The sequence below is a fragment of the Muntiacus reevesi genome, chromosome 4 (genome assembly GCF_963930625.1).
Source record: "Muntiacus reevesi chromosome 4, mMunRee1.1, whole genome shotgun sequence".
Taxonomy (NCBI): Eukaryota; Metazoa; Chordata; class Mammalia; order Artiodactyla; family Cervidae; genus Muntiacus; species Muntiacus reevesi.
Genome location: NC_089252.1, coordinates 129,449,645 through 129,469,196, shown reverse-complemented (window position 1 = coordinate 129,469,196; position 19,552 = coordinate 129,449,645). Strand labels below are relative to the sequence as shown.

Genomic DNA, 19,552 nt, shown 5'->3' with positions numbered 1-19,552 from the left:
GGATAAATCAAAAATTATAGTTAGAGGAGAAAATTATAAAACACATGTCACCAATACAGGAAAAGTGAAATAGAATGCGGTACATTCGTTACAAGGAATATTTTGTCCTTATTAAACAAATTTAGTAAATCTATATAAGTTAACAATGAAAGTGAAAGTCATTCAGTCGTGTCTGACTATCTGCAACCCCATGGACTATACAGTCCATAGAATTCTCCAGGCCAGAATACTGGAGTGGGTAACCTTTCCCTTCTCCATGGGGATCTTCCCAACAAGAGATCAAACCCAGGTCACCCACATTGCAGGTGGATTCTTTAACAGCTGAGCCACAAGGGAAGCCCAAAATACACTGCTAAGTAAAAGAACAATACTGTACTGTTCTTCCTTATTAGATCACTTCACAGGTCCTCCTAGTTTTCCCAAATTCCTTTTGGAAAGTACTTTGAACTTTAAAGAATGTTTCTAGGTTTAATCCCTGTATTTTTTATTTTTTTTTTTTTTGAGATCTCTACTCCCTAAGTGATATCACTCAAACTTACTATCTGTATGTTAGTAATTCAGAGATTTATCTTAAACCCAAATATGCCCACAGAAACCCAGAATTATCTATCCAACTGATAATATAACCTCCACACTTGTATTTTTAAAATGAACGTCAAACTCAATTGTTCAAAACTGAACAACTTTCTTCTCAATTCTACTCTTTCAGCAGTCTTTTTCAGGTCACTAAATAACTCCATTTTCCCATTGTTTCAGATCAAAAACCTCTGAGTTACACTTGACTTTTTTCTTATGACATTCAAAACATTATCTAAGGGTAAAAGGTATATTAAAACTATACTGAACTGCTAAGACTTCTGAGGTATTCATATCTTACCAGTTGATTGAATAGAAAACAGAAAGAGAAATTAAGGAAACAATACCATTCACCATTGCAACAAAAAGAATAAAATACTTAGGAGTATATCTACATAAAGAAACAAAAGACCTATACATAGAAAACTATAAAACACTGATGAAAGAAATCAAAGAGGATACAAACAGATGGAGAAATATACCGTGTTCATGGATTGGAAGAATTAATATTGTCAAAATGACTATATTACCCAAAGCAATCTATAGATTCAACGTAATCCCTATCAAGCTACCAATGGTATTTTTCACAGAACTAGAACAAATAATTTCACAATTTGTATGGAAATACAAAAAATCTCGAACAGTCAAAGCAATCTTGAGAAAGAAGAATGGAACTGGAGGAATCAACCTGCCTGACTTCAGACTATACTACAAAGCCACAGTCATTAAGACAGTATAGTACTGGCACAAAGACAGAAATATAGATCAATGGAACAGAATAGAAAGCCCAGAGATAAATCCACGAACCTATGGACACCTTATCTTTGACAAAGGAGGCAAGGATATACAACGAAAAAAAGACAACCTCTTTAATAAGTGGTACTGGGAAAACTGGTCAACCACTTGTAAAAGAATGAAACTAGAACACTTTCTAACACCATACACAAAAATAAACTCAAAATGGATTAAAGATCTAAATGTAAGACCAGAAACTACAAAACTTCTAGAGAACATAGGCAAAACACTCTCCGACATGAATCACAGCAGGATCCTCTATGACCCACCTCCCAGAATATTGGAAATAAAAGCAAAAATAAACAAATGGGACCTAATGAAACTTAAAAGCTTTTGCACAACAAAAGAAGCTATAAGCAAGGGGAAAAGACAGCCCTCAGATTGGGAGAAAATAATAGCAAACGAAGCAACAGACAAAGAATTAATCTCAAAATACAAGCAACTCCTGAAGCTCAATTCCAGAAAAATAAATGACCCAATCAAAACATGGGCCAAAGAACTAAACAGACAGTTCTCCAAAGAAGACATACAGATGGCTAACAAACACATGAAAAGATGCTCAACATCACTCATTATCAGAAAAATACAAATCAAAACCACAATGAGGTACCATTACACGCCAGTCAGGATGGCTGCTATCCAAAAGTCTACAAGCAATAAATGCTGGAGAGGGTGTGGAGAAAAGGGAACCCTCTTACACTGTTGGTGGGAATGCAAACTAGTACAGCCACTATGGAGAACAGTGTGGAGATTTCTTAAAAAACTGGAAATAGAACTGCCATATGACCCAGCAATCCCATTTCTGGGCATACACACTGAGGAAACCAGATCTGAAAGAAACACATGCACCCCAATGTTCATCGCAGCACTGTCTATAATAGCCAGGACATGGAAGCAACCTAGATGCCCATCAGCAGACGAATGGATAAGGAAGCTGTGGTACATATACACCATGGAATATTACTCAGCCGTTAAAAAGAATTCATTTGAATCAGTTCTAATGAGATGCATGAAACTGGAGCCCATTATGCAGAGTGAAGTAAGCCGGAAAGATAAAGACCAATACAGTATACTAACACATATATATGGAATTTAGAAAGATGGTAACGATAGCCCTATATGCAAAACAGAAAAAGACACAGAAGTACAGAACAGACTTTTGGACTCTGTGGGAGAAGGCAAGGGTGGGATGTTTAGAGAGAACAGCATCGAAACATGTATATTATCAAGGGTGAAATAGATCACCAGCCCAGGTTAGATGCAAGAGACAAGTGCTCGGGGCTGGTGCACTGGGAAGACCCAGAGGGATTGGGTGGAGAGGGAGGTGGGAGGGGGTATCGGGATGGGGAATACATGTAAATCCATGGCTCATTCATGTCAATGTATGGCAAAAACCACTACAATATTGTAAAGTAATTAGCGTACAACTAATAAAAATAAACGGAAAAAACAAAACTAAAAGAATAAATACCATTAAACTATATAAATCAGACCTATACTGTTGTGAAATAAAATTCACATTTGATGACAAAGCAAGACAAATTTAAACATAAAAAGTTCTTCTCTGCCCTTTGGCCAGATCTCTCCCCACACTGTGCATTGCGTATGTACACTACGCATCAACCAAACCTTCCCCATCAGCAGGAATACCTGCTCAATCATAAAGAACAACATTCTCCTAGCACTGAAAACACAACTCCTTAAATGATTACATTTCTTCTTGATCTTGAAAGGGGCCAAAATGATGCTTAGATCTGGACTGTGTAAACTGTCAATAATATGCCATTTAATGTATAGCCTTGTGTTCCAAAAAACTTATGTAACTGTGCCTTGACTTCTAATGGGTGGAGCAGTTCTCAGAGCTTTCTAAGATGCTGTTCCCTGGTTATAATCTTTAGTTTGGCTCAAATAAAATTTTCCATCTCTTAGATGGACTAATTTTCATCAACACTTTGCAGTTAAAGGATAAATTCAAAACAGTACAATCAGATGAGGCATAACTAGATAACTTAAAAGTGGATAAATTCTAAAAATTGATCTACTCTCTAAAAATGCTTAGAATAAATATGGGTAGAAAAATTTGGTAACTTAAAATATAAATCTTATGTGTAGCTCTTAGTAAGTTTCAAATTGTAAAGGAAGTACAGAAAAAGATCCTATTAGGTTGGTACAAATGTAAATGCAGGTTCAGACTGTGAATTTTAAATCATTATAACTAGGCTTAAACACATCTTTATTAATCAAAATAGGAACCACTACAATCAATATTTTTGCCAATGAAAAATAAATTTGTTTATTCCTGTAGCATAAAAATCTGTGCTTCAGGATTTGATGGACTCTTGGAAAGCATCTTCTCCTTCTTGCTGGTTGTGGAAGCATTTTCCCTGTAAAAAGTCACTGAGATGCTTGAAGAAGTGGTAGTCAGTTGGCAAGAGGACAGGTGAATATGGCGGATGAGGCAAAACTTCATAGCCCAATTTGTTCAACTTTTGAAGCACTGGTTGTACAATGCAGTGGTCAGGCATTGTTGTGAAGAATTGAGCCCATTCTGCTGACCAATACTAACTGCAGGCATTGCAATTTTCAGTGCATCGCACTGATTTGCTAAGTACACTTCTCAGATGTAATTGTTTTTCTAAGATTCAGCTGCAATGGATCAGATGGGCAGCAGGCCATCCAACAGTGACCATGACCTTTTTTTCCCCCCAGTGTACTTTTAATACCAAATTAATAGGTATTAATTAATGTATTAAGTAACATATTAATGACATTTTACACTATGTGTCCATTAAGATATTCTATACATAGGTTGAATCATATGAAACTGCTATTATTGCTGGTTTTTATAGGTGAAAAATGGTTGAACACAAGCAATTTCATTGAGTTCAACCTGATCACTCCTTAACTTAAATATTGTTGTTAGTGTTGAGTTGCCAAGTTGTGTCTGACTCTTTTGTGACCCCATGAACTATAGTCCATCAGGCTCCTCTGTACATGGGATTTCCCAGGCAAGAATACCGGAGTAGGCTGCCATTTCCTTCTCCAACCATGGCCTTTTTTTGGTGCAAGTCTGGCTTGGGGAAGTGCTCTGGAGCATCTTCTCAGTCCAACCACGGAGCTGGTTGTCGCCAGTTGTTGTATAAAATCCACGTTTCATCACACATTGCAATCCGATTGAGAAATGGTTTGTTGTTGTGTAGAATTAAGAGACACAGCACTTCACAACCATGAATGCTTCTGATTTTCTGTCAGTTCGTGAGGTACCCACTTACCAAGCTTTTTCACCTTTCCAATTTGCTCCAGATGCTGAATGACCCTAGAATGGTCAACATTGAGTTCTTCAGCAACTTCTCACGCAGTTATAAGAGGATCAGCTTTGACGAGGGCTCTCGAATGGTCACTGTCAGCTTCAGATGGCTGGCCACTATGTTCCTCATCGTCAAGGCTCTCGTCTCCTTTGGAAAATTTCTTGAACCATCACTGCACTGTATGTTCATTAGCAGTTTCTGGGCCCAAATGTGTTGATGTTATGAGTTGTCTCTGCTGCTTTATGATCCATTTTGAACTTGGATTAAAAAATCACTTGAATTTGCTTTTTGTCTAATATAATTTCTATAGTCTAAAATAAATATAAAATAAACAGCAAATAATGTTATTAGCAAAAAAAATAAAGAAATGCATATTAAAATGATGAATAACATAGCCACATTTATTTAAAAGTGTATTCCAATATCAAAAGGAAAAGTTCAACAATGCAAAACCGCAACTAGTTTTGCACCAACCTATTAGAATTCAAGACATTTAGGCTGTTTCCATGTCCTAGCTATTATAAACAGTGCTGCGATGAACATTGGGGTGCACGTGTCTCTTTCAGATTTGGTTTCCTCAGTGTGTATGCCCAGAAGTGGTATTGCTGGGTCATATGGCATTTCTATTTCCAGTTTTTTAAGAAATCGCCACACTGTTCTCCATAGTGGCTGTACTAGTTTGCATTCCCACCAACAGTGTAAGAGGGTTCCCTTTTCTCCACACCCTCTCCAGCATTTATTGCTTGTAGACTTTTGGATAGCAGCCATCCTGACTGGCGTGTAATGGTACCTCATTGTGGTTTTGATTTGCATTTCTCTAATAATGAGTGATGTTGAGCATCTTTTCATGTGTTTGTTAGCCATCTGTATGTCTTCTTTGGAGAACTGTCTGTTTAGTTCTTTGGCCCATTTTTTGATTGGGTCATTTATTTTTCTGGAATTGAGCTTCAGGAGTTGCTTGTATATTTTTGAGATTAATTCTTTGTCTGTTGCTTCGTTTGCTATTATTTTCTCCCAATCTGAGGGCTGTCTTTTCACCTTACTTATAGTTTCCTTTGTAGTGCAGAAGCTTTTAAGTTTCATTAGGTCCCATTTGTTTAGTTTTGGTTTTATTTCCAATATTCTGGGAGGTGGGTCATAGAGGACCCCGCTGAGATTTATGTCGGAGAGTGTTTTGCCTATGTTCTCCTCTAGGAGTTTTGTAGTTTCTGGTCTTACATTTAGATCTTTAATCCATTTTGAGTTTATTTTTGTGTATGGTGTTAGAAAGTGTTCTAGTTTCATTCTTTTACAAGTGGTTGACCAGTTTTCCCAGCACCACTTGTTAAAGAGGTTGTCTTTTTTTCGTTGTATATCCTTGCCTCCTTTGTCAAAGATAAGGTGTCCATAGGTTCGTGGATTTATCTCTGGGCTTTCTATTCTGTTCCATTGATCTATATTTCTGTCTTTGTGCCAGTACCATACTGTCTTGATGACTGTTTATAATAGTCAGGACATGGAAGCAGCCTAGATGCCCATCAGCAGATGAATGGATAAGGAAGCTGTGGTACATATACACCATGGAATATTACTCAGCCGTTAAAAAGAATTCATTTGAATCAGTTCTAATGAGATGGATGAAACTGGAGCCCATTATACAGAGTGAAGTAAGCCAGAAAGATAAAGAACATTACAACATACTAACACATATATATGGAATTTAGAAAGATGGTAATGATAACCCTATATGCAAAACAGTAAAAGAGACACAGAAGTACAGAACAGACTTTTGAACTCTGTGGGAAAAGGTGAGGGTGGGATGTTTCAAAAGAACAGCATGTATATTATCTATGGTGAAACAGATCACTAGCCCAGGTGAGATGCATGAGACAAGTGCTCGGGCCTGGTGCACTGGGAGGACCCAGAGGAGTCGGGTGGAGAGGGAGGTGGGAGGGGGGATCGGGATGGGGAATACGTGTAACTCTATGGCTGATTCGTGTCAATGTATGACAAAACCCACTGAAATGTTGTGAAGTAATTGGCCTCCAACTAATAAAATAAAAAAAAAAAAAAAAAAAAAAAGAATTCAAGACATTTGAAGAAAGTCACAGCAGAACAGATATTCACATTAATTAATTATCAAATCTATACTATGAATTGAGGACCTACTGTATCTTCTACTTCTGCCTTCACCAATTGAATCTCCAATTTAAGTCACTGAGATATATATTCCATGTATGGTCTTTTGCTTCACAAAATACTCTAATGAGAGTGGCTGATTAGTCAATGGTAAAAGGGTAATTTATCATTTCTCATTTGTTTTTCTCTAGACTACACCAGGTTAGCCCTATTTACATCATCTTTTTTTCTGTTTCTCATCTCCACTTGTCGGAGAAGGCAATGGCACCCCACTCCAGTACTCTTGCCTGGAAAATCCCATGGATGGAGGAGCCTGGTGGGCTGCAGTCCATGGGGTAGCTAGAGTCAGACACGACTGAGCGACTTCACTTCCACTTTTCACTTTCATGCATTGGAGAAGGAAACGGCAAGCCACTCCAGTGTTCTTGCCTGGAGAATCCCAGGGGCGGGGGAGCCTGGTAGGCTGCCGTCCCCGGGGCTGCACAGAGTCGGACACGACTGAAGTGACTTAGCAGCAGCAGCAGCATCTCCACTTGTAGCCCTATTGTATAATCAGTATATTAATATTTCACCTATCCTTTGGTTAAAAGTGTAGCTGGAAACATAATCTCATAGGAATATGTAAATTACAGTCCTAGTTTAAAATATATTGCTTTAACAGAGTCACATCTACATTCAAACACTGTTTCTTAATGAATCAGCCTAAATACTACTGCCTTGGTAGTTTTTTTTTTAATTGGCCATGCCACGTGGCATGTTGGATCTTAGTTCCCTGGGCAGGGATTGAACCTGCCTCCTCTCTCCTGGAAGTGCAGAGTCTTAATCACTGGACTGCCAGAGAAGTCCTGCTTTGCTATTTTTATGCATGACTATAAGAACAGCAATGTCTGAGTACTGATAGAAAACACTGCACTGGTCTGGCAAACACTGTGATAGCAGCTTCTCAGTGGTGCATCTTACTGTGCATGATAGATTTCCTCTGTTCCTCTTCATATATTCTATATTCAAGACTCCAGAATTGATAAAATAGTTTATATTGAGCACATACGGAATATCTGAAACATTAAGACAATCTTTATATGAATATCATGAATCACATTATAAACTTCATTCCTAGGAAAATTTTGCTCATTGTGCCAGACTGATGATGAAAGAAATTTAGACAATGTGTTTAAAATTTATTTATCACATGAAAAAAAGAAATGTGCAAATGCAATATTTATAGCAAAATATTTTTCAACATCATTTACTATATAGACTACACATCCAAATTTGTATATAAAACTGGTAGAATGTAAACTAGCTTTTTTTTAAAGCCTGTTTTGTATTAGTTTATTGTAAACTTTCTGATAAGAGTTTCTCTTAACTTTGATTTCATCTTACCTTATGGTTTGAAGCATATATTTCTCTTTAGTACTTCTTTTAAGTAAATATATACTAATTTTTAATTTTAGATTTAATGAAATTCTTTTACTTATCATGAGCACAGCGAAAACTTGTTTTTTTGCTAAATAAATACAATCCGCATGAGCTTCTAAAACCACTTTCTATTAGTCAAGAAAAACAACGAAGTGCAAATTAAAGAAAGGTGAATATATATTAAAACTCCATGTCTAACTACTTGTAGGCAGCAAGAAGATTCCCTATGGCAAAAGTAATCAGAGCCAATACTCTAGAAAATGTACAACTGACTGAAGATCAGATACAGCTGTCTGTGTGAGGTAATTATGCACAGACTGCCAAGTACATCTAGAAATCTCTGCATTCACTCCATGTTAATTGGCAAGAATTTCCCTTAGACTTAAGCCCAGCTGAACAATGAGAAGTAATGTGATGTTGTAAGTAAAGGTTATAAACACCTGAATCTACAGAGTTGATAGTGGGGTCTACTTATCCACTCTTAAGATTACAAGATCAATACCTTCTTTCAAGCCAAGCTATCTCTTGATGGCTACCGATTCTAAACAAATTCAATAAACTGTTAATATTGATAGCTAAGAAAATGAAAACTTTTTAACTAGGAATTTATTGTTAGATAGCTTTTACTTAACATAAAGCTTTTGGAAAATTTAAGGCTATTATTACAATGACATAGATTTAATTTAAGAGTATGATTTGCAAAAACTCTACATTACCCTTCAAATGCAGAATCATAGTAGGAAACTAGAGTATTTGTTTAAGAAGACCCTATATAATTAAGAAGAAAAGAAACCAGGGCTAAATCTAAATATTGTGGTAAACACAGGTGAGGTTCACTTTAAATAAAAGACATATTTTGGAAAGCATATATTCAAGTCATAAGATCATATTATCAGAGTCATAAGTGAGACCTTCATGATCATCTAATTTTTCTTTTTACTAATTTACAAATGATCCACAAAAGTAAACTTATTTATACAAGGCCACAGCTCTGCAGAGAATAGTAAAACTCTAGTCAAAGACTCTTCTCCCTATGGGATATTTTTGGACTTCCTTGGGAATTTACATATTACTATCTCAGAGCATTCAAATCTAATACAGCACCTATTACATTGTCTTTTGTTATATGTGTGTCTTTTGTTATATGTCTTCCCATTGGGTTGTCAATTTCTGGATACTGTCCTACCTAGGTATCTAGGAAAATAGGCAGTTGGTGGATACAGAGTTTCCTGAGTATCTCCTGTATCTTAGCATATCCTATGCTGAATAAATTTTCTCTGATATTCTCAATGCTCAAGGTTGTTACTAAATCAGTTCTTATGCTCTAATAATTTCAGAGAGTCTTCATTTTAATTTCAGATTGATTATAAAGTTAGTCAGACTTGCTAAAAGAATTCCATGCCCCGATATCCAGATTCTGGATCAAACAGTAATGATGTATAAGAAAGGCTAAAAGAAAGTTAATTGAAACAAATTAATTTGAAATATTACCAATCATTTATAAATTACTTGTTTTTAAAACTTCATTTTTGGATGGTGAGAGAAGGGAAGGATTGGGATTTTGGAATTAGAAGATGCAAACTATTATACATAGGATAGATAAACAACAAGATCCTATTATGTAACACAAAGAACTATATTCAATATCCTATGATAAACCATAATGGAAAAAACATGAAAAAAATTTGTATATATGCATTGGAGTAGGAAATGACAACCTACTCCAGTATTCTTGCCTGGGAAATTCCATAGACAGAGGAGCCTGGTGGGCTACAGTCTAAGGGGTAGCAAAGAGTCGGAAACCACTTAGTGACTAAACAAACAATATGTAAGTGAATCACTTTGCTGCACAGCAGAAATAATTACATTATAAATAAACTATACTTCAATAAAATTATTTCTGAAAATCTCTTTTCTTCAAAGAATCATTTTGAAATATAATCAATTGCTTATAATTTTTTTAAAATAATAACTTGTTTTTATTTTCTCAAATTTTATGCTAAAATTCTTTTAAAATTTTAAGAAATGAACATGTGATATAGTAGGAAGTTTAGAAATCTGAAAAATCTCTGTGAGATTCAGTTGAGAAACTGAAGTCTTTATATGAAAAGTTGGCCAGTGAAAAAGAAATAAACTAAGGAAGGCATAAATATTCCTTTATATTTGTCTAAATAAAGGAACTTATTCTTTTGACAAATATATATTCAGCATTTGCTGCATACCAGATACTCTTTGGGAGGCTTTACAGATAGGTTGATTTGCTGCTTAAGTAAGCAGATAGATTGACTTGCTGCTTAAGTGAATAAATTCACTTACTTAAAACAAACAAACATATATTTACATTTATTTCAAACTGTGGGTCAAAGTCAGTGGTGCAGTGAGGTTGACTCCAGAGAGAGCTGACTGTGTCATCTCTTCCCAGGTAAGCATTGAGTGACAACAGTGATAGCTTGAAACTGGCCAATCTGGGTATATTTATACCATGGATACCAGGAAATGTGGCATATTAGAGCTTTTATCCAGGGTCGGAGCAAATCATTTAAACATTTACTGTCACACCACTGGCTACAACCCACTAATGGGTCATGAAATTTAGTGGTCGTGATCAGTATTTCTAAAAAATTTAATAGAAATAGAATAAAAATATGAGCACACATTTGTGTGTTGTGAGATCCAGTACCTTTCAAAGAACAAATATATTAAAACCTGATCAGAAACTCCTGCTGCATGTGCTCCAATTTTCCACTAAGCCCCTTTGATGACAGATGTCAGCTCACATCTGACTGGTGTTTGCCTTTTGAATAGGAATGTAAGCAGCTAGTTATCTCCTTTGGGGTGAATGCTTCTACTGCACTAGTTGTCCTAGCCTTGATCGCACGATTTCTGGTTTCCCCACTGTTTCACTGGTAGGGTACTAGAGAATCTCACAGTTGAAAATTCACAGGTCCTGACAGCTTCTGCTTTTGGTCATGTTACTGTTCTGCTCAAAATTTTCATTTCTGAAATGAACTTTCCATATGAGGCCCTCTTGGACTGACCTCTTCCTTTCTTTCCCACCTTATATCACTCTTCTATACTTCACAAGAATCAAGCTACCACCTAGAATATTTATTCATCTCCAATGAGTGACCTGCCATGCCTTAACTCACCTTGTTCCTAACGCTTACAATGCCTCTCTCAACATTTTTGTCTATCTAAATCCTACCCTACAAAGCTCAATTTAAAAGTTACTATTAATATCTTTGCAAAGCTCTTCCTGATTTCCTAACAGGAAATCCTTTCCACCTTCTAGCTGGAATAGCTCTTTTAATACTTATCATATTCTCTTTTTTTCCCTTACCTCTAAGAAATCATTTATAAATTGTATATATTCACATATAATCTGTCACATAAAATTTGTTATCCTTTGTTGTTGCTATTATTGTTGACTTGCTATATATTTATAGTGCGTAACAATTAGTCTTAAGGTAAAAGTTTCACCAAAGAAGAAGCATTCAGAACAAGACCTTAGATCCACCTGTACTGGATAGGATCTCAGAACACAGGTCTTTAAATAAGACAGAAATCTTTTCTCTCCTGTCATGGTACAGAAAAAGGTATTAGGTATAGAGTGTGTTATCCAGAGCCCAGAGGTCAGGCTACTCTGCTATGCTCAAAGAATTAGCTACAAACGTTAGTATCAAGGTCATTGTTATTCCTTAGCCAGTAAGAAGACTGAAAAAAACAGAGAAGCAAGCAGCTTCCCTTTAAATAAATTGCACACATTATCTGACTACATTCTACTGGCTTGAATTTGTCACATGGGAGTCAGGCACTCTAGCTGGGTGACATCTGCTTTACTAAAACTAAGAGGAGTTCTACTATTAAAAGAAAGAAGAGGACAACGGATATGATTACACTCTGGTACATGCACATACTGTTCCATTATCCACACTCATCACTTTCACCTGCTGTGCCCTTATGCATCCTTATTCATGCAGTAATACTCACACATGATTGTCCACACACACACACACACACACACACACACACACACACACTCTCACACACAGTGGCAAAGAATGCTAAATGCCTACAAATATCTAGTTGCTCCTTCTTTGTTACTCACAGAATCTTGATTTCGTTTGGAGCTGTAAGATGCCCATCTAGAAGGTTACATTTCCCAGACTACCTAGACTTCTAGAGATGAACAATGGAGGAGCAGAACTTGTTGGATAGAATTACCAAGGAATTTCTTTAAAGGATGCTATCTCAGATGGGAAAAGTTCTTCCATCTTCATATTTCTTTCCATCTGAACTATAATGGCTGGAGCAGCAGCAACCATTGTGTGGCCACAGTGAAAGGTCAACAAAACTAAAAGGACCTTGGCCCTCACACCCTTGAACTATGTGAACCAATGTGAGCTACTACCTTACAGATTTTCTGGAAAGTAAGACAAAAATAAATCCTATGTGATTATACTACAATAGTTCCATTCCCATGTATTTATAAAACCTGTCCAAATATGATCACTCCTATATAAAGCAATCTTAAGTTATTAAACATGTGCAAAACTCTGTCCTGAAACTTGGCCTTCCTTAATTTTTTCCGTAATGTAAACTGTACCATCACCTACCGAGTGGCTCTGAACAGAAACCTGATAAGAGTCCTTGAAAATCCCTTCTCCATTATTGCCACCCCCAAAGTAATCTTAAATGTTTCAATCCACTATATTTCTGCTACAGCCGCTCTAAATTTATTCCTTATCCTTATGGTCTCAACTTCTGAGAGTACATCCTATGTGTGTGCCTCTGTGTGTACCTAAGTACAAGTTTTATCATTTGCACCCCATTCCTTGTAGAGCTTTGAAACCAAAGTTCAACTTTGCCACAGTACACAAATACCCGTAGTAGCTTCAGCATTTCTGTTATCTTTGTAGACTCCTACTGTCTCCTGTATACTAACCTGATAAATACTATGCATCTTTCCAGTATTTCAACGCTTTAAGAAACAAAGTTTAATTATATTCAGTATTTTTAGTTGAATGTGGTGGGGGGCGGGGCAGGCAGGATACCTAGCCAGACAGATTTTGTGATAGTTTTTTGTTTGTTTGTTTGTTAAAGTTCTGAGCTTACATTCGGTAGATTTTAATCCGTAGAAATTCCAGGGGCCAGAATTTGGGAAGTATTCCACCACAAAGATTTGAATTTACCTCTGCATGGACTGACTGAAGACCGCTTTGCCTCATTCAAGGTCATGGCTTAGTAAGAGCTCTTCAGGTCCAGCTCTTCCACCGAGTAGGTGGGCCCAATGTCAGTCTCTGTTTCCCAACGTGACCAGCATCTGCCTGAGGACAGCACTGTCTGCTATCTTATAACTCACAGTTCCCTGCTCTAGTTTGAACTCCTCTTCCTCTCTCTTTTGGTTTTGATTTTTCTTCATCCATGGAGATTTCCCTTATTTTTGTAGACTCAGCAATGCTTAAAGAAATACATGTTTTAATTTAGGCAGGATTAGCTGAACTACAGAAGGAAAGTTCCTCAGAAAAATCACACATGGCTGGAAATGGAAGTCAAACAAATGCTCTTTCGATAAAAGAAACCAAACTTTATTCCTTTACGTCCTCCAAAATTCTAGCATTAAATGCTCAAAGCAAACAAACAGATTTAATAAAATGCACAATTTATGAAACAGAAAATCTTTACTAAAAAGATAGCAATTTTTATGCATTGCTGGAATGATGAGATTAATTCACTGTTATTTGCTGGACTAAAATTAGACACAAAACAGGGTGTAAAGCTAATCTTAACTAGCTAATATTGCCTTAGAAGTTTTTAATATTAATACTATATATTGAATATCCAAAAGGTTTCAAGATACAAGACATGCTTATTTTTAAACTGTGTGTTACATTTTCAAATAATAAGCTCAACACTTTTCCTTCATCCTCCAGATACATTTCCAGGTGAAGTACTTCTAAATTTAAACCAATGAAAACCAGTTGTTAATTCTAAAAGACAGAGAGGTTGACTATATAAGAATCTAGCCTCCTCCCTTAAAAGTCCTACTGGTGTCTTAAATTGAGAAATAGTTTTATAGTAGGATGGGTATCATATGCCCTTGACAAATTTCTATTTGATACAGAAATGGCAGGACCAGGTTGAAAGATGCAGCTAAAAGATGATCTATAGTCCTCCTTTGTTAAAAAAAAAAAAGAAAAGAAGTAAATGGAGGGCTCTAGGGAGGATCACCTTAATGCCCTGAAACACATTCAGCCCAAGGGTAAACACAAAAGTGAGCCATAGGCTTTCAAGGGTTTCACCATTTGTGTTTAACTCTGCAGATCTGCAGTATTAGGAGGGCACTGAAGATACGAGCAGACTTCCGGGTATTGGGTTGAGAGGACAAGGAGAGACCAAGCAAAAACCTGTTCCCCGACAAAGGCTGCTCCCAGAAAGCGCTCCTATCAAGGTCACTGAAGAAGCTCGATGAAACCACCTGCCATGACTCTCGGGGGTCCCAGCTCTTTCCCTACTCGTCCTGCACTCCAAGTTCTCTGATATGATCATATCAACTTACAGGAAAAGTAAATTACCTTTCATTCCTCAGACCAGGCCTGAATGACTCAGTTACAGAACTGAGATCAAATTCTGACAGAATGCATAGCAGGTAGAATTACTAGACTGAACAAACAGATACAGATGACGGAGACCAGAGGCGAAAAAGAAAAGCAATGTTTCTGTCTTGTATTCAATTTTAAGAGAAAAAAAATATTTCCCAGGAAACCCCTTTGGAGATACGCTACTCATGCTTCACTGGTAACAACTGTCTCATATCCATTCTTAAATAGACGGAGGCAGCGTAGCTAATTTAGACTGAGAGTCGCGTATTTCTGAGGTGATGGCAGCACTCAGTCTTCCTAATAACTGATGCTCGAACAAAGTCATAGTTCAGTTAACACAGGAGAGAGATGTGGATCTGAAGAGGTAACCAGTAGTGTTTCTTCAGCATATCTCTACCTTGACAGGAAAAACAACCAAAAGATGTTCTCTCTCCAGCTTCCATGGAAAGAAATAGTATCAGTATTTTAAATTAATTATGATAATGATAGTCAATATTAAGACAAAACACTGAAACAAGTCAAACTTGGGAAAACATATACATATATATATATATTCTATAAAGCACTGCAATAAAACTGTTTCTGTTATTTCATGTTCTCCTAGGAACTACTGGCTCATAATGTATAAATGTTTAAAAGCAGCTTTTAAAGCATATGGTAGAACTTTGGCATTCATAATTGCTCAGAGAGTTTTGAGGTATTTTTGAAAATTAACATTCATGACAGACCACCTCTATGGTCTACCACAGAGTACTGGCTAAACATATTCATGTAAAATACATATTGTTTACATAGTACAATATCATCACAAAAAGTTGCAGTGTACTTAGCAGACTTTTCTACTATACTATGTTGGACTATTAATAACTCAGATTTACATCCCAAAGGCAATACTGCCTCAATTCAAACTTGAAAACAGCTGTGCAAACAGAGGGTTAGGGGCAGGTATGTAAGATATGAGGGGAGCAACACATGATGTACTTGATTATTCGAAGACATCACTCCATGGAAAAGTGAGTGAAGTCGCTCAGTCATGTCTGACTCTTTGAGACCCCATGGACTGTAGCCTACCAGGCTCCTCCGTCCATGGGATTCTCCAGGCAAGAGTACTGGAGTGGGTTGCCATTTCCTTCTCCAGGGGATTTTCCCGACCCAGGGATTGAACCCGGGTCTCCCACATTGTAGGCAGATGCTTTACCATCTGAGTCATCAGGGAAGCCTATCACTCCATGGAACCTAGTCCTAAATATGTGACAGGAAACATGCCAACCTTGCCCATGCAAACATCTTGCCCTATAAGTTAGTTTATCTTAACATCATGATCAAACTGTACAGTGGTAGATTTCTATTTTAGGAATACTATGAATGTTGTACATACAAAATAAGACCACATCCGTATTCCATCTTTCCAAACAGTCACTGCTAAATAGTCAAGAACAAAAAGTCTGCTATTCACACATACACACCCACTCATCAGTAAAGTTAAGCTATCAAAATTCTAGTGGTGCTCATATAATTATCTTGGACTCTTTTTCCTTGTTCCAGATTGTCTTCCTTGATTTTGTCTCTAGTTTCTAACCCTTAACTTTATTGTGCATTTTTGCCTGTATGTTTGATTTCTCTGGGTTTTCATTCTGAGCTCGATGCTTCAAGGGCTTCTGGGGGATTAATTCTCTGTAGTTTAGACTTTGATATACCTTTTTTAGATCTTCTTGGGTTCAGTCTTTTGTTTGGATCTTCAAACTAGCACATGAGTAGAGTCCACCTAAGTCCCTGCATGGGATAGGTTAAAATAACTACAAACAACCTTGCATATATTTCTACAGAACATCTTCTAAAATTCTGCAGGTCTACTTAAGAACCATAATAAATATTTGTTTTCAATGATACTGTTCATAAGAATTCCTACAGTGCTTCTTAAAAATACTTATATTAAAACCCCATTCTTAGTGATACTTCAGAAGGTCAGAAGCAGGTCCCAAGCATCTAGACACTGAAACTGTCATAAAGGATCCAGCTAGACAACCAGAGTTGAGAAATACTGTTAAAAATCACAGGAGATGGTTCATATCTTCTCTCCTTTCACTATAGGCAATGGCAAGAAAAATAAAGATGGGGTGTGGGAAAGAAAGAAAGGAGTGACTTTTTGCCATCCAGTTTTTGAGAAGAGAAGGTACAACAGTTCAAAGCTAGGCAAAGCTCAACATAAGCCTAGGTTGCTTTTGTTTTTCCTATCACTTATTTTTCTACATTTTCCTCCTACCTTTTGGCTTTCAAACTCTGCTTTAAAGTATTTGAAGGTAATCACCTTGCATACATCTCCACCAGCTTCAAAATATCACTCAATCCGGTTCCCTCCTGATTATTCTTTGCTTTCCTAACAAGCAAGACTCCCAAGCCTCCGTGCTTTTCAGGTATTTATGAGGGAATCAAGTAACATTAAGATAATACTAACAGCTTTTGCCACTAAAGTCTAGTTCATAGATCTTAAGCCATTGAGATCACAATCTCAATGATTTCCAATGGTTAAGATATTTTTGACAGGAAGGTCTTTGCATGAATTAACTCTGCCTACAAGCAGGGAAAATGAGAGTTTGTAGCTGCCAGTCAGTCATTAACAAACCTTTCTAACACTTTTTCTTGTCTGAGTTCTGGGACCAAACTCCTCCTATCAATGCGGTGAACAAGGGCAACTGCCACTCAAGTATCTCTTCAGCACACATTGTACAAACACTGATCAGCATGAATCATGTCTGAGGCAATGTGCTGAGTTCTGAAGATAAAAAAGTAAACAAAAACCAGTGTCTACATTCTGAATACTCATTCTATCAAATCTTTCCACAGCAGAAATGAAGCGGCAAAGCTGAAGATGTAGCGCACCGATCTTCCTTCAGATTCTGCGAAAACCTCTCTAGTGAACATGCCTTATTCAAAGATATTTTTTCATCTCAATTTGCATACATGGCCAATAAATACTTCTAAACAATTTATAAGAGTGTATCAGAAAAGGTACCTAAGTGGTCTCATAACACAAAAGACTTTCCCCAATCATTTCATTTAGCTCTAAAAATATTTATCTTCTCTTATGCTTGTTTATACACATTATAAATAAATGTAACTAAGAATATTAAATTACTATTTGCCTAGAGAAGAGTGACATAAAATGAACTGACAAAGAAGCAACTAGTGAGCAACTAGTCAATCTCTTAAACTGCTTCCTACCCTAGCAAGTGGTTTCTGCCAACCCCCTTAAGAATAAAATGGAAGAACCAGACAAAGGATGTAAATTGTACCAATACCATTTCCTAGTTGTCATGCAATAATGATAGCCACTTAAATCTGAATTTTCTTTGCATAGTCAACAAAAGTCAGAGAATAAGTAAAGTTACTCATAAAGCATACTTATACTAGACATGTTGATTTAAATGTACATTAAGGAATAAACATCTCAAATCAGTGGAACCAGCTCTGGGGATCATCTCAGAGGGAGAATCAGAGGTGGAAAAATGTGTGTGACAGGGAACAGAGCACGCTGCCAGGGGAGAGGACCCCATCGTGTGAAGGCAGAGATAAAGTCTGAGGCCTGACGATACACAGCAAGGTCTGCAAGGGTCCAGCAGGCCCAGAGATGGCAGTCTTAAGATGGACCACCTACAGCGGAGAGGGGAGCCCTTTGCGGGGGGGGGGGGGGGGGGAGGGCCTTTTGGTGGCGGGTGGTGGGGGGATGAGGTGGAGGGGGATGATGTTAAAGTGAAAGAAGGAAGCAGGGAGCTGAAATTAAAGCTCTTACACTATAAGACAGTATTTCTGAACTGAAAGAGTGGCTCCATCTACTCCCAACTGGGCCAATTGTTAAAAAAAAAACCTGTTTCACTGTACCTGTAGAACAGGAAGCCCTTGAAGAACAAGAGCTTCCCTACATAGAATTTTAAGCTTGCTGAGCCAGGAGAACATTTTCCATTTAATATTTTGAAAGCTGTAAAACTGTGATTGCATTAAATGTTTTGTTTTTTTTCCCCCCCCATTTCTTTTAGGAAAGAGGTACAAAAAGGGTTATACACTAATGTAAATATTTGGTTATATACTATAGAGTAAACAAAAAATTTTAGGTGCACTTTTCCCCAAGTTTTATCTTGAAAATCTGTGTACTCAGAGCAAAGTTGGAAATAACAATATGACAAGCATATTTTCCATTTAAATTAAACCATTGTTAACTTTTTGCCAATTTGCTTTCTTTCTCTCACTCCATGTATCTCTACATATTCACAATTTTACATCTGCATATCTTTTCTAAAAGATAGTTTTTAAAACACTGACATAAAAATATTCAAACTCCACTCTTCTTCACAAAAACTTTTGCCAGTTTTAAGGAAGACCTCTGTTTCACCCAGCCAAATTTCAGTACACAATAATAATTTTTACCTCCTGGACATGACTAAATAAAAAATAATCAAAATTTCATACCCATCTGGGTTTTATAACTGAAAAAAAGAGCAAAGAATGCCATCCATATTGATACAACTTCCTGGCCTAAAAATTCCTGGCAAGGGACACTGGATATTGATAAATAACTCATTAAACTAATAGAAAAGAGAACTGTTAATATTAATAAACTAAATAATGACCTAATGTGATACCATGTCTAATAGAGAGATCTAACATATAAAGTGGGTCAAAAGGAGGAATTTCTGGAGCTGCTCTAAGTGAAGGACTGGAGGAGCTTTCAGTCTTGCC

At 36.9% G+C, this 19,552-nt stretch overlaps 1 protein-coding gene across 3 annotated transcripts in view; it reads right to left on the bottom strand.

Moving 5' to 3' along the window:
- The window catches only part of METTL25 (methyltransferase like 25), a 128,561-nt gene that overhangs the window by 77,111 nt on the left and 31,898 nt on the right, over positions 1-19,552 (bottom strand). The window lies entirely within an intron of this gene.